Source organism: Pinus tabuliformis, chromosome 4_2, assembly GCF_031772625.1.
Source record: "Pinus tabuliformis cultivar Carrire ecotype Pingquan chromosome 4_2, CPIR1, whole genome shotgun sequence".
Lineage (NCBI taxonomy): Eukaryota > Viridiplantae > Streptophyta > Pinopsida > Pinales > Pinaceae > Pinus > Pinus tabuliformis.
The window spans coordinates 874,394,178-874,410,928 of NC_142304.1; positions in this window are offsets into that span (position 1 = coordinate 874,394,178).

The following is a 16,751-nucleotide window of genomic DNA, read 5'->3' on the forward strand; positions in this document are numbered from 1 at the left end:
AGTGCGGAAGGCTAAGGCTTCAAAAGCAGTGATATATTCATCCACTGTACCTGTCTGTCGGAGCTTAGTGAGACGTCCCAAAAAGGAGTCTCCCTGTTCAAAGCGATCTCGAAGAGCTTTGGTAAATTGGGCCCAACTCTGAAAAGGTCCATTGCGACGTTGATGCCATTCCACCCATTGCCATCATTCATTGTCCAAGTACATGGTCCCCACCATAAGCTTAGTCCAATCATCTAGGAGACGATTCAATTTGAAATACTGGTCCATTTGTGCTAGCCATGCGGATGCGTGAGAACCGTCAAATTTCTGCATATCCAACTTCGGAGGTCGCTGACTGGGTGGTGAATGGGTGTGCCAGACGTGAGGAGAGTGGCTAGACTCACCTTCATGGTGTTCATGGCCATTATATGGTTCCTCGAGGGCTGGCTCCCTACCCTTATCGAGTGCTTGCTGTACCTGGCATGTTAGTCCGCTAATCATAGTTTTGAGGTCATCCATATCTGCTTCAATTTTGTCTAGCCTTTCATTGGCCATCGCTTGAGCTCTAGTTTCTACCATACACCAACTTGATGAAAAATTGGGACCGCCAATTTTTTTTTTCTAATAAATTGAATGGTACCACCGTGTTCAGCTCGTCGTCCTGATGCTGATGGGCTAGATCACAAATAAGAGTTTTACTCCTTCTTTATCAATACTGCAGTCGCCAAATCCTCAAAATGTCAATGCTGCCAAAAGTCCTACGAAAAGTAGACCTCGGTATAGGAACCCTTCACAACAACTCTGATCTGGTGGATCTGAGAGATCTGAATGGTGGAACAACTGCTGTTGTGGATCTGATGGAGCTGCGGGACTGATGTCTGCTACTGCGGCACGTCTTTGCACACGTGGATCTGGAATAGATGATGTGTGATCCCCCGATAGAAAAGGGAACTATGGTCTAGAGGAGTGTCAGGTGCTACAGATCGCAATATACATAAGGGTCTGACAGTAGTACTCGGCCCAATGTTTCAGGGCTCTAACTAAGGAGGATCGACCGTACCCTTAGCCGTACAACCCGACTACCCTATCGTACGGGCGAGTAATCACTCCGAGTGCTGTTCTCGATGTACTGTAGCCACAAGACGGTCGAAGGTTTATCTATGGCGAGGTTTCAAGGAGCCTAGGGGGCTTCCTATATACCCAGAGGGTACGTGGAAGACAGTTCGTGCGCGGTTCTGTCTAATGCGCTACTACTCGAAGGGGTACCCACAGGGGTTACAAGGGAGTCCAACATATGTGACCACCTCTTGTATTTCCTGCGTGCATGCCTCCCCAAATCCGTAGGTTTATGTGCTTAACGACAGATCCCGTGGTTTAAAGACGCCGGAACACGTCTCTAGCCAAATTTTTTTTGCTAAAAATTGGAGATCCCACCGAGCCCTGGAAAGTGCTCTGATACCACTTGTTATGCTCTTAACCTGCAAAATAATACCCAGATACAGAATATGCGCAGAAAAGATACCCAGAACACAGAATATGCGAAGAAACGATACCCAGAACACATAATAGCAATGAATTTATTATTCAAAGAGCAATGTTCACATGCCTCTTCGAGGGGGCAACCTCCAATAGAGCAGAGCTCGATTACAAAATAAGACACGATGCTCCTCGCAGGGAGTCTCTATCCTTTATATATGACTCATACATGCAATACCATGGGCCAATACCGTGGGTTTTATTAATACCATCTATCTATTACTACGACCCATTTACGACTAACTGTGGTCCCATCATTAATTGCGGGTTAACCACTTACAAATATTAATATGGGCTTTATTGACTCTTGACTATGACGTGATCCCATGACATAAATAAGGGGTTTAGGGTGGGACCCTAACACACCTACTAACTAAAGGGAATAACCCAAAGAACATCGCAGGAACTAGTACCGAGGGAGGCCTCACCGAAACAGTGAAGGCAAAGTATCATTTGGATAAAGGAAAGCATGGGTATGTCATAACAAGCATCAGCGACCGTGCAGTACAAGTCTCCACGTAGCTACTAGCCTGCAAGCTTATGAGGAAATGTCGCACAGATGAAGTACTAGCTCCTGCCATCGCATGGGCAGGACAGTGTGCTGAGGGGGTTCAATTCAATTGGGCACAATTTTTATGTGATGAGTTTCTGACCAATTGTCAAGAAGCATAGGACAAGGGTAAGATGTTTCATTATGCTTGGTTACTCTTATCAATCCTTCTGGTTACAAGTGAATTGCCACAAGAGAGCTAGTTTCACCACATTGAGGACAGCTTACCCGAAGGGGTGCGGTATATTTCTCTTTGGGCTACAAAAGATGCAGCAAGGGTTTCTGTGATCCGGGCATTTTGGACCTCCATGGAAGGAAAGACACAAATGTAGATTGCTCGAAGACCATGCATGTCCCCTATGATCTACAATAATTTTCAGAGCACGGTCGAGTTCAAAGCTGACATGCATCACATGTATATCCATGCGCGAAAGGATCTGGGACGATCTTGGGTTTCACTCTTGTTCCTTGTGACCGATGATGCCATTTACCTGGTATTAGTATCATGGCCTTTGGAATGGCGCACCCTAGACAAGGCCGTTCTCGACAAATTGGCCACCCAACATCAAAAGAAGGAATGCCAGCAGTGACTCTCTCAACTGGCAGAAAAAACACATTAGGAACAATAGGCCACTTTGTAACACGAAGCTACGATGAGCCCACTAACAAAGGGGAATTAGGGAGAGCAAGGCATTGATTTGGAACAGGACCCGCAACAAGAATCAGAGACATAGGACCACCTCAAGCGGTCATGCGACAAGGAAACACCGGGCACTCGGAAAAAGTCCAAAACAGTGAAGGCTCTTGAAAAAAAATTCATGGATAGTAGCCAGCCTGCAAGCAATGTTACCACCGACGCGTTGCCTGAACTACTCTCTGTGAAAACCACTATGTTGGGGGAGATCAAAGTGTAGCTACAGGCCTTGCAAGAGTGACCCCTAGGCTGGGTCCCTTGCGAGCCCACAGATGACACAGCTGCCACCGAATAAGGGATCCGTACACACATGCCACATATTCTCCCATTGCCAGCAGATGTTGTCTGAGTCGTAGCTACAAGTGACATAGGTAGTTGGGAATTAAATCTAGCCACCCTGTCTAGAGATATGTTATACCTACTATAGGAGGGATTAGCGCAGGAGGTTCGAGCCAGGGAAGGTTGTGCTTTCCACATCTTGACAGAATAGAGGGAAAAGATCGAACAAGTCACTCTTCAGCATGAGGACCTAGCTGCGTGCTACCGAGTGGTAGAACAAGTGATGACAGAGGCATGTAACACGGTACTCAAGCTATCTATCCCCGAGGATCTCCCACCAGCCACCAAGATTCAACACATGTCATCCGGCTTTCGTACAACCCAAGTAGAGGCCGCAAGAAACCAAGAGGAATTAATGTTACATTTTACAGAGCTCTGTCTTAAGGCCCTTCCTCCCACACCCCCAGCTGAACGGGAATGTCGCCGCAACGAAGTTATAGCTGGACTAGAAACGATGAGTAGCACTGTTCACGAATGCTCGGGACTACTCAGACATTCGCTTAGGATACTCACTGCCCTCTAAGAGGACCCAACTATACAACAAGTAGAAATCAAGGTGCATAAACTACAACAGGCCTATGATACCACCCACGGGGCTGCACAAATGGTTACTATCACACAGTGGTTGGCCAAAATGAAAGAGGCCCAGGCGCTCAAAGCCCAAATGGACAAGGTGCGACAACATGAGGTAGCACTTAAAGAGCATATCCAACCCTTGCTCGAGGAAGCATTTAGCATATCGACAACCATTGAAGGCAAGGTAACACATATGCAGTCAGTAGATGCGACAGAGCAAGTTGTTACAGGTGAAAGGGGTGCCTCTGTGGCTCAGTTGGAAACGGTACAGAGGCTCTCAGCCGAATTTGCTATAGAGACGGGTGAGATGCAGAAATTGCTGAGCGATCTCCAGGGAAAGATCCCAACACTAGCCAAGTGACTCAGGACGAGTTACGATGATTGTGTTGGGGGACTGTTGGGTAGCTGAAGCCCTGCACAATGGTTATGGGGCACGAAGCCTGCAATTTTGGGCAAAGATTCCACGAGAAGAGCGGAGTGCAAGGTATAGTAGGTAAAAGTCAAAGGGTAGTCTTCCCGAAAATAATGTAAGGAAATGTAAGTTGAGTTGGCCTGCCCATGGAACAAGGTCCATGGAAAGGTATAAATAGAGTGAGGCTCTATGGGTAGAGGTATCTAATTTTTGGGTTATGATCTTGATGTAATGGGTTTTTGAGAAGAGGAATCGATAAGCATCTGTAAGTCTGAGTCAGGAGTGTGGGTAGTGGGTAGAGGCTCTATAGTTATGTGCATAGAGGCCTAGAAGAGTTCGCAGCTTTGTGTGTGGACTCCTACAGCTGAGTGCGTAGGGAAAATCTGTATGTATTGGTGAAGAAAGGAAATAAAGATAAGTTGCTTTGATATAATTCTGTGTTAATCTGAAGTATCGCGGACCTAGATTTTGAATGATTGATATTACTGTTTGATCTATGCACATCTTCTTACATTTTGAATACATGTGAATCTGTGGTTAATGTAAGTACGCGAACTGAGTAAAGCTAAATAATATTTTCTTAAAGACCTTTCTAAGTAATACTTCATCGCATAAGCTAAATCTGTAAATAGCGCGCTAATAACTAGTGAAGAGTGTTTTGGGTTTGGATCTACGTGGAACATACCAGTGTGACACTGCGAAACGGTGCGTGACCCTCCAGATCACATCTAGACACCCCAAGGGTGCAGAAACCTGGTTCCAGCACCCTCTCCTGCTACCTTAGGTGAGACCTCAGTCCGCGCTCCCCGGACTGTTGCCAAAAGGGTCGATAGCTATGGGATTTTCTTGGCTAAATAATTCTTTTGAACCTGGGTCAGGCCCATATAGGCCAACACGAACCAAGATATTCTCTCCCTTGATATACATTTTACTGTCCATACTCCCCCTAAGTACATGCTGAAATCTTTGATTGAGCTCCCCCTCTGCTCATGCTAAGATGTATCAATCCATCCATGCTCCCCCTGAGCACATGTTGAGTCATGATAGTCATCAACGCCTATCGTACACCATATATGATCTACACCATAAGCATCTATCACCAAAATCCAAACCTGTAACCTACAATACCACTCTCTTGGCCAACCAACAATAAGTAGCAAGATGTATCATTTAGCCACACAAGCATCATCACCAAGGACTTCTAACCATAATGCCAACAATGCATTATTCGAATCATATGCTTCCCCTGAACCTGTGCCAACCAACATATACCATGGCTGAACCATATCAAACTTCTTTTCCTGAATCTGTTCTGTTGCTTTTTATTCAGAGCTCCATATACGCAACTCTGCAGCCTCTAACTTGCGTATATACGCGACTTCGCTTCATAATATCTGCGTATGAAAATTGAAATACTGAAGGTTTACACTTTCAGCTTCCCCTGAGTCTATTATGTCTGCTAACTGAGTTATGCCACATATTTCTGACACTAATTATGTCTTCTTCAATACCTACGATTGAGATGATGTATTCTCCTTTTGCTTTGGTGTCTGAATTTTTTTCCTGCGTTCCTTTACTTTATGTCCAAACTTGTTACATGCATAACATCTTACATGTTTCATATTCCTTTTATTGCAGTCAATAGCTTTGTGACCAAACATATTGCAAGCAAAACAATATCCCTTAAAGTACCTAGAACGTGAATATATTTATGTGTGATGGTTTTGAACCATTCCTCTTCTACATCTAGCTGCAACATGTCCAAGATTATGACATTCATAACATTCAACATTACTCATCGAAGGAAATAACGGTCTATCACTTCCATAGTTAGGAAGAAAAGATCTTCTTTAAAGAATTTATTTCCTTGGTTATTGCTGGGGTTGACCACTTATCTCCTTGTTGATCATTTTAGATTTTGCATTAGAATTCCTTCCCTCACCCTGTGAGCTAGATTCACCTTCAACAGTTTCATAAAAGCCAAGACCAGTTTTGATAGTAGGGGATCTTTGACTACTAAGAATATCATCCAAAATCTTAGTACTGTCTTGAAATCATAACAGTTTATCCTTTTCTTCTAATTTACCTTTTAAGATATTTACCTCAACCTGACGCTTTTCTTCCTTGTCCAGATATTGCTTCTTTATTTTTTCTTCATATTTTCTTTCTTCTTCCACTTGTTGCCTCAATTCGAGCACTTCATGCCTTGTTCTTCAATAGCTTCTTCATTCTGCTTCTTTGATTTTTCAAGATCTTCTTTTAGAGAGAGGATCTTACATTCAAGTCTCTGGATTGTTATGCTCTAATCTTTTACTACATCTTGTAGTTGCTCCCTTACTCTGGTTATTGTCTCCAGCTGATCTTTTAATCTGGTAACTTCTTCTTTTTCTACGTCATTATTTTCATATGCCATGAGAAGTTTAATTTCTTGATTGTCTTCATCATTATTGGATGAGTCATTACTATTATCATGAGTATAATAACTTCCATTACCTTCTTCAGACATCTTTCCTTTGTTATGAGGGCATCTAGTAGCATAATGACCAACTCTACCACAAGAAAAACATTTGAATGGTAGCTTACCTTTGAACCTTCCAGATCCCCATTGAAGATTCTTGACAAAATTTACCTCATATCATTCTTCTGAAATGTATCCTGATTCACTGAGTTTTTATTTTCCTTTTGCTAATACTTTAAATGCAGCTTCTCTCATATCTGATGGTCCTCCTTTTCTCATTTCAAAAGCAGTTAAGATTCCGTGAAGCTACGTCATAGTGATATTCTGCAGATCCTCCTTTTCTTCTATGGAAGACACTTTGGATTCAAATTTAGTACACAAGGATCTCAAAACTTTCTCAACTAAGACCACTTCCTTAATTTCTTCACCCAGATTATTCATACAATTGACAATCTCATCTATACATAGGAAGTAATTATCTATGCTTTCATTACTATGCATCTTAAGAGTTTCATACCGTATTCTAAGAGTTTGAAGCTTAGCACGTTTTACCTGATCATCTCCTTCGTAGCTTAGAATGATTTTGTCCCATATTTCTTTGGCTGATTTGAATTGCATGACCTTGACAAACTCTGATTTTGATAGACTTCCCAATAAGATAGTAACATCTTTGGCATTAACTTCATATTGCTTTGTACCTTCCATATCTGTAGAAATTGCTGATGGACAGGTATATCCTCCTTCCATGATTCCCCAAATATCTATTCCAAGCGATTAGTTTTCCAACATGTACGTGCCTTTCCTTCTGTGAAAGTGCATGCGTAGGTATATGCTTCTTTTGTTTAATGAACCTATGTGTATACGTGGATTTTTCAAGGTGAACCTGTGTATACCTTTATTTCTTCATTCTAAGTGGCCTGAACTGTGATCTGTCATCTAAGTGGGTTTCCATCAAGTACAACACTGTATCATATGTATCATAATGCCAACAATAAATACATAGATCTAAGTATTTGCGAATCTATTACGTACTTTTCATGATTAATTGCATTCAACAGAACAAAAGTACAATAAATTTAGAGATAAGCAGTAATACACTGATAATTCTTCAAAGCAAGCCTTTATTATGCTTTCGATCTTCAATTACACTCCTTTCCAACCATGCGCACACAAGTATAGGGGGTCCGCACACTCAGTTGTGGACTTACCAAGGTCTCTGCGCACACAACTGCAAGAGCCTTCCCCTTCACCCAAGTGCAGAATAGACAAAATAGACCCAAACTCTATACTTTTATGCTCTTGATTATCTATATCTTCCTATGACTCTTCTATGACTCCTTTTTATATCCTTCTTCATTATAATACCATGGTTTGTGAACCATGGGCAGTTTACAAAACAACTTGACTCTTAAAAAACTAAGGGGCTTTGACCTTCTAAAATCCCCTTTGACTCCTATCGACCTGCAATACTCGTGCTCCGCTCCTCAAAATGAGGAGACTTTAAAATATTTAATTTTTTTTTACAAACTTAGACCCTAGGGGACCCCGTGCCAATGAAAGAACCATTTGTTGGCTTGAGGGGGCTTGGACCTAGGTTCAGAGTTAGCTGCACTAACCAACAAAACCCTACACTACCATCCCTTTCAGCAACTACCCATGTAACAGAGGCTGTAGTCTCACCTGAGGCAGTATTGGGGGATGCTATAACCAGGTTTTTGCATCCAAAGGACTATGTGATGTGTTTCTGTCAAACTTAGGGCTTTTCTTGACCTTCGTGAACCCTAATCCTTAAAACCTGGAAATTGCAACAACTAACAATTAGAAAATTTATTCCCTTTACCGATTACACTAAACATTCATAACATCATATAAATATACTAATCTAAGTATTCATAATTCTATTAAGTACTTTTCATGATTAATTGCATTCAATAGATCAAAAGTATAGTAAATTTAGAGATAAGCAGTAATACACAGATAATTCTTCAAAACAAGCCTTTATTATGCTTTATATCTTCAATTACAGTCATTTCCAACCCTGTGCACACAGCGGTAGGGGCCCCTGTACTCAGTTGCGGACTTACCAAGGTCTCCACACACATAGTTGCAGGAGCTTTCCAATTCGGCCAATAACAAAATAGAAAAAATAGACCCAAAATCTACACTTCTAAGTTGTTTCTTATCTATATATTCCTATGAATCTTCTATGACTCCTTTTTATATCCTTCTTCATTACAATACCATGGTCCATGAACCATGGGCGGGTCACAAAATAATTTGACTCTTAACAAACTAAGGGGCTTTGACCTTATAAAAGCCCCTTTCCTATCGACCCACGCTACTTGTTCTCTGCTCCTCAAAATGTAGAGACTTTACAATATTTAACAAAGCCTTACAAAATTCGACCTCAGGGGACCCCTTCCCAACAACATAGAAGTGAAGAAAACATAAAATGGGATCTTTATTTCTCAAGAAAAGTATGTCTCAAACATTTTGAAGAGGTTTAATATGAAGGACAACAAGCCTGCTCCAACTCCAGCTGTCATGGGATTGAAATTAAGTAAAGATGACTTATCGTTACCTTATCGTCTTATCATTACCTTTCCAATCATGCTTAAACTAACACTTACACTTTGAATGCTCATAACAATGCTTCAACTTTCTGATGACTTCCTCCAATGATCGAGGCTCATCAAACTCAATCCAGTCTTAGAATGCTATTGGAAACCTACCGATGAACCCTTAGATCTTTTCTTTCTCATCCTTGAGATAAGGTACATATCTCAACAACTCTAGAAATTTGGTTGTGTACTCTTCATCTCTCATGGAACCCATCCTGATCTCATAGAATTCCTTGGCACTTCCTTCATAATATCTCTCAAATAGGTACTTATTCCTGAAGAGTCTCTCAAAATCATCCCAAATCAACTCCTCTTCTGTAATTACTCCAACATGCTTAACATATTCCCACTAGATATCTACTTTTCCCTTCAGAATAAAGGTAGCTATATTGGCTTTCGTGTTTTCTAAGTAGTCATGTAATATTAAAAATTTCTTCATCCCATGCAACCATGCTTCTACATTTTTTCATTTCTTCATTTCTCCATAAAAATTAGGAGGCTTGGCTATCTTGAAATCTTCTAGAAAATATCTCCTCTCTCTCCTCTTATAAGGATTTTGATAGTGATGGTGATGATGTCTCTTTGAATTGGAGCTAGAATCAAATCCATGAGTGTTAGCCCTATTTTTAGGTGTATCCATGGATTTTCCACCCTCTAATGTATCATATTTGTCCTTCTTGTACCCTTTTTGAGACCTGCTTCCATATACACCCTTAGTCGTTTCTTCCTATCCATGACTGATCCCCAACTGTCCTTTCTTATACAAATATGAAAGGCTATGGAGGATGACTACATTAACCTTGAATTTCTTTTCTAGAGCTCTCACAAGCCTTTCCTATGCCTCAATCAACCACTCATTTTCTGCCTTGCAACTCATAATTTCCACCTTCAAACTTCTCAATGTGTCTTCCAAACTAGGAGAATGTCCCTCTCCCTGTTGCTCAACTGATCTCTCCCATTATACCAATGTATCTGTAGGCTTGTACGAAGATTCATATGAATTGTACTCAATTATTCTACTCTTCATCTCTTGGCCTTCTATTCCATGCAATATGCCATTCTTAGATAAATAAAAACATAATCAAAATAATACCTCAATGTGTTTTAGGGAAGGCTATTTCATCTACATAAGCCAATCCTGATTAGCATGATACAACATCACAAGCATACTATCTCATACATGGATATCATAACCATAACAAAAAGTATCTGATATGCATGCATGATAAACATATAAACAACTGTCATGCATGCATAACAATATGCATTCACCCCAAGGTCCAGTGTTGCAACCTTGCTTTGATACCACCTTGCAACCACCCCATCCCACATTTACTTGCTTTTAGAATCTCTCTAGGAAAACATGAGCTAAGAGCTACTATGAATTAACCCAACATCCAAGTTCCAATTATGGAAGTGGGGTATACTATCTGGAAACTTGTTGAAACCTCTCATGGAGATCATATCACTTAGGCTTCAAACTACAACCCATGGTGATCAAAAATTTATTTGGAACTTATTTTTAACTAAGTTCACAGTCCACCCACACATACAGGCATCCCTCCATGTGGTTGCAACCAAAATTTCCTATTTCCATGTATGCGTCCATGAAATCAGAGCCATATTTTTAGGGTTGGCCTATAAGCTGTTATCACCAAAAAATTGACCATCTAGCCTAGTTTACTAGATGGATCGAATTACATATCTCAACAACTCTAGAAAATTTGGTTGTGTACTCTTCATCTCTCATGGAACCCATCTTGATCTCATAGAATTCCTTGTCCCTTCCGTCATAATATCTCTCAAATAGGTACTTCTTCCTGAAGAGTCTTTCAAACTCATCCCAAATAAAATCCTCTACTCTAATGCCTTCAACATGCTTAACATCTTCCCACCATATATCTACATTTCCCTTGAGACTAAAGGTAGCTATCTTGGCTTTCGTGTTTTTTGAGTAGTCATGTAATCTTCAAAATTTCTTCATCCCATGCAACCATGCTTCTGCATTTTCTGATTTCTTCATTTCTCCATAAAACTTAGGAGGTTTAGCTTTCTTGAAATCTTCTAGAAAATATCCCCTCTCACTCCTCTTATAAGGATGTTGATGGTGATGGTGATGTTGTCTTTCTGAATTGGAGCTAGAATCAAATCCATGACTGTTATCCCTCGTGTTAGGTGTATCCATGGATTTTCCACCATCTACTATATCATATTTTTCCATCTTGTACCTTTTTTGAGACCTGCTTCCATATACACCATTATTCATTTCTTCCTGTCCAAGACTGATCCCCAACTGTCCTTGCTTCTAAAAATCTAAAAGACTATGGAGGATGACTACATTAACCTTGAATTTCTTTTCTTAAGCTCTCACAAGCCTTTCCCATGCCTCAACCAACCTATCATTTTCTGCCTTGCGACTCATAATTTCCGCCTTCAAACTTCTCAATGTGTGTGCCAAACTAGAAGAAAGGCCTCAAGTTGAGCATAGAGTTTGGAGATGACAGGAGGTATAGTGCTACTAGATTGGGCATGATTAATTTTCAGAGGGGATCTAGATCCCCTCTAAGGATAGAAAATGTGATGCTTTTTCCAGGTTTTAAAGTAGAAGCTTGTTTTAGTCGCGATATTAGAAGATTGTGGCTATGATGTGATTTTTAGTAAGAGAAAAAATTTCCTTAGAAACATTTCCATGAGACATGTGAAATAGATCGATGCATGGGTCAAGAACCTATATGCTCTTGAGGTACAATATGCATGCAAAGCCTTGAGGAGAAAAGAACATGTTAAAGACTTTGTGGTTGAGAGGGAGTAAATTACCTCTCAACATGTAGCCCCAGAAGAATCCTTTGAAGTAGCTTCAAGAAGTTGTGGAGTAGCCAAAACTAGAGAAGATGATAAGAGACTGAGTGGAGAGTTCCAATCAAGTAGAGAAGAAGAAATCTTAGAAGCAGTCTTAGAAAATTGTGGAGAAGCCACAATTGGAGAATCTAAGAGGAGACCGAGTGGTGGCATCCACTCATGCAGAGACCTCTAGTAGGGGAAAATTTTGAGCCAAGTGGGTAGATGGATCCCATGCATCCATAGCTCCAGGTGTGAGGTCAGGGATGTGAAGTGATAGTCCCAAGAGGGTTGAAATTGGGCAGGATCCATTGAGAGGTTTTATCTCATGGATCATACCTTTCTCAAAAGTACATAGTAGTGGGTTGAATCAGTGGTGATTGATGTAGTCAAAGATAAGAGTGACAGAGGCTAGAGTAGTTAGATACGGAAGAGCGCAGAGAAGGGTTGACGATAATGGAGAAAGGCAGAGACAGTAGAAGCTCAGAGTTTTCAGTCAATAGAGGCAGTAGGAGTTAGATACTTTGATGGCATATGCATCATACTGATTCATGTTGGATGTTTTTTTGTTTCTGGAGTTGTTGTAGCAAACAAACTAGAGAGAAGTGTTGCATGCAGAACATTCCAAAGGTTCAGGGTCCGAATCAAGTTGAATTCCGTTCTTGTTGAGAGGGAGTGTTGAAAATTGCAACAAGAAATGTTAAAAATAGAATCTAGAAATTCCAATTTAATTTGTCCTTGAATTAAATTGTGAATTAAAATTGTAATTATTTTCTCATAGCAACTTGTAATAGTTAACTAAGTTAATTTGACTTAATTAGCTTAAGAATTTTGAGTTGGAAGTTTTTTGGAAGTCATGTATATGTTCTCCCTAAGTTTTAGGATTCCAATATGATTTTAATTGTGAGTTGTAATAAGATAACTCATTTTACTAAGTTATGTTCACTTAAATTAATTCCAAACTATTTGTGGAACTAATAAAGAGTTAACAGTCAGTTGGTACACTAGTGCATACACAAGTGTCACTCTAGTTAACTGAATATTCCCTCATCAGAAACTCATGCATGTCTATTTTGAGAAATTCCCAGTTGAGACTAGAGTGTAGGGACAATGTATTATCAGTTGTATGATTTATTGAGTTGTATAGATCATGCACACAATCATGAATTGGACCTATTTTGGATTGCGCAGTTTTGGAAGCACTGGATTCCCATTAATATGGGCTATTCAAAAATAGGAATTGCACAAGAAAATAGGGGCTTGGAGAGAAGTAGAAGAGGTTGAGGTTTGGATTGAGCTAGCTTGTGAGCTAAGAGATTGATTATACTTGTGTAGGGATTGCTCTTGTGAGAACAAGCATTGTATTCTCATATTGGATTTCAGATTAATGCAATATAGATAGTAGGGGTTTTGGGCTGAGGCTTTCCCTGGATACATATTGTGTTATGTGCCATTGATTTGTCTTCTTCTGGTTCATATTGTTTTCATCGATCTATTTGGATTCTACTGGTTGAAAGTAGAAGTAGATTCTTGTCCTGTTCTTTAGTAAATTTCATGAGCTTGTGAATCTATAGGAGAATCTCCATATAGATATGTTTTCCATTCTAGATGAAAGTGTTAAATTTGATGCAAAATTAAGGACTAGTAATAAAGTGTCTATTATGGTAAAAGGAAGCGTCCAAATTCAAACAAAGAGGTGGGATAAGAAATATATTTCAGATGTATTTTTTGTCCCTAGTTTGAAGCACAATTTGATAAGAATTGGAAAACTCACGCAAAAGGGCTGCAATATCTTTTTCAAAAATGGTGAATGCACAATATTGGATAAATTTCCAAGCAATCAGATGATTGCAAAAGTGCCAATGATAAGAAACATGATCTTCCCCTCAAGATGAAACTAGATTTGAATGAAGGAGGTGCGAAAGAACAACTATCAATGGAATCACAAGATGAAAGAAATGTTTTTGCTGTTACACACATAAGTTTTCAAGTATAGGTCAAGGATGAAAACTAGTTATGGCATCTAATATTTGGGAATCTCAATTTTTGAGGTTTAAATTTTCTACATATTAAAGACATGGTGAAGGGATTGCCACTCATAAAAAAGCTTGGCAGCTTATGTGAAGGATGCATCTTGGGAAAACAACATAGAGAATCATTTCCAACATGAAAGTCAATAAGGGAAAATACACCCTTGGAGGTTGTCCATTCAGATTTATGTGGACCAATGCAAACACCATCAATTGGTGGAAACTTTTATTTCTTGACATTCATAGATGATTATACAAGGAAGACATGGGTCTACTTCTTAAAGCAGAAAAGAAAAGTGTTTGAGATCTTCCACGATTACAAAGCAATTGTTGAGAAGAAAAGAGGACACAACATCAAATTTTTGAGGACTGACAGAGGTGGAGAATACATCTCAAATGAGTTCCTTTAGTTCTGTAGGGAGCATGGCATTCACAAAAAAATTGCATCAAGGTATACACCTCATCAAAATGGTGTTGAAGAAAGAAAAAAATAGGACCATTATGGAAATGGAAAGGAGTATGTTGAAGTAAAAGAATTTTCCAAATGATTATTGGGCTGACGTTGTTGCTTGCACACCATACTTTATAACCATGTGTCCAACAAAAAGTGTCCAAAATACGATTTTTGAAGAAGAATGGAGTGGAAGAAAGCATAGTGTCACTCACATGAGCGTATCTGGATGTGTCTTATGCACATGTCCCATATGAATTAAGGAAGAAGTTGGAAAACGAATGGGAGAAATGCATATTTTTTGGATAAAATGATGAATCCAAATCATACGAGCTCTACAATCCATTAACCAAGAAGGTCATAATCAATAGAGATGTGCAATTCATAGAAGAGGAAGCATGGGATGGAAGTTTGGAGAAGACAATCAATGTAACAACAAGCATACCACAAGAAGACAAAGAGGAATTGACCACAAAAAGTAATTCCTCATTGATGACTCCTCCTACACCTATTCATGCTCACAAAATCAGTCATTAAGTGACACCATCAGCAAGATATATGACAATGCCACATAGTTAAGAAATTACTACTCCAAGTGCACCGTAGAGACTCACAACATCATATTCTCTAAGCACAACATCAATTTACATGTCAAGTCCATCTTATGCAAGCATGAGAAGACAAAAATTTAGAAATTTAAGGGAGATTTATAAGAAAAATGAAGCCAACAATAGTGAAGGTTTGAATTCTTTATTTGCACTATTTTTTCATCTAGATGATCCAATTCATTTTGAAGATGTTGTTACAAAAGAAAAATGGGTTGCAACAATGAATGAAGAAATGGAAGCTATAGAAAGGAATGGAACACGGGAGTTAGCGGAACTTCCAAAATGAAAAAAAGCCATAGGTGTAAAGTGGGTCTATAAGACCAAAAAAAAGGTTGCAATAAAGAAAAAAAGGCATAAATCAAGGCTGGTTGTCAAAGGATATAAGCAGCAACACAAAAGAGATTATGAAAACACATTTGCACCAATCACAAGAATGGAGATAATGCAAACAATGCTGTCAATAGATGCACAACATAGATGGAAAGTATATCAAATGGATGTGAAGTTGGCATTCATGAATGGAGTGATGAAAGAGGAAGTATATGTGGAGAAACTATTGGGTTATGAGGTGCAAGGCTAAGAAGACAAAGTGTATAGGTTGAAGAAAGCTCTTTATGGGATAAAGCAAGCAATGTGTGCATGGTAAAACACGATAGATGCATACTTATTAGATAATGGATTTAACGAATGTTATGGTGAGCTTACTATTTACATCAAATATAGTGACGATAATATTCTTATTGTTGTTTTATATGTATCTGATTTGATTTTTACTGGGACTCATGACCTACTGATTGCTGATTTCAAAGAAGTCATTGGCTTAGGGGGTCCTGACCTAGGTTCAGAGTTAGTTGTGCCAACCAAAAAATCTCTACACTACTGGCACTTTCTACAAAAACCCACGTAGCACAAGCTGCAATCTCACCTGAAGCAGTATGGGGGGATGCAAGAACCAAGTTTCTACATCTAGATACGAGTGTGATGTCTTTTAGTGCCTCAAATATGCCTTCGCGCAGATTGATAAGACCTTAGGGATCGATGCTGAAACTCTACTGAAACAAGCTCCAAACCTTTGCGAAGGTCTACGATCAGCTTCTGCAGACCCTTATCTGTTGATTTATCCACTTACATGCATCAAAGAACGATCCTAGATTAGTGTTCGCGTAGATCTACTTAAGTTATTTAGAAAACATAACAGAATTCATCACAACCTTTGTGAAAGTGCTTAATGTGCATTGCGTGCATCTATTAAGACTTATTATAGTGAATCACACATCATTAGATCAATATTCCATAAACACACTATTCATCCACAACATATATCATAAATAGAAGTAAAGGGAAATAAACAGATATACATAGGAATTCTTCAATAATTCTCTTTATTGATCTTCAATATGGTATTACAGAGTAAAAACTACCCTATGCACTCAGCTGTAGGGGCCCTCGCACTTAGCTGCAGACTCTACCTAGGCCTCTGTGCACTCAGATGCAGAGCCTTTCTTTCATATCTGACCCACTTCTCTGCATTATCACTTCTAGCCTTCATTCGTTATACATCCATGTATACCTTAGACTCTCTAAGACACACCTATTTATAGCCTTTTACATACAAACCCATGGTCTGCGAACCATGGGTGGGTCTCAAAGCTGAGTCAA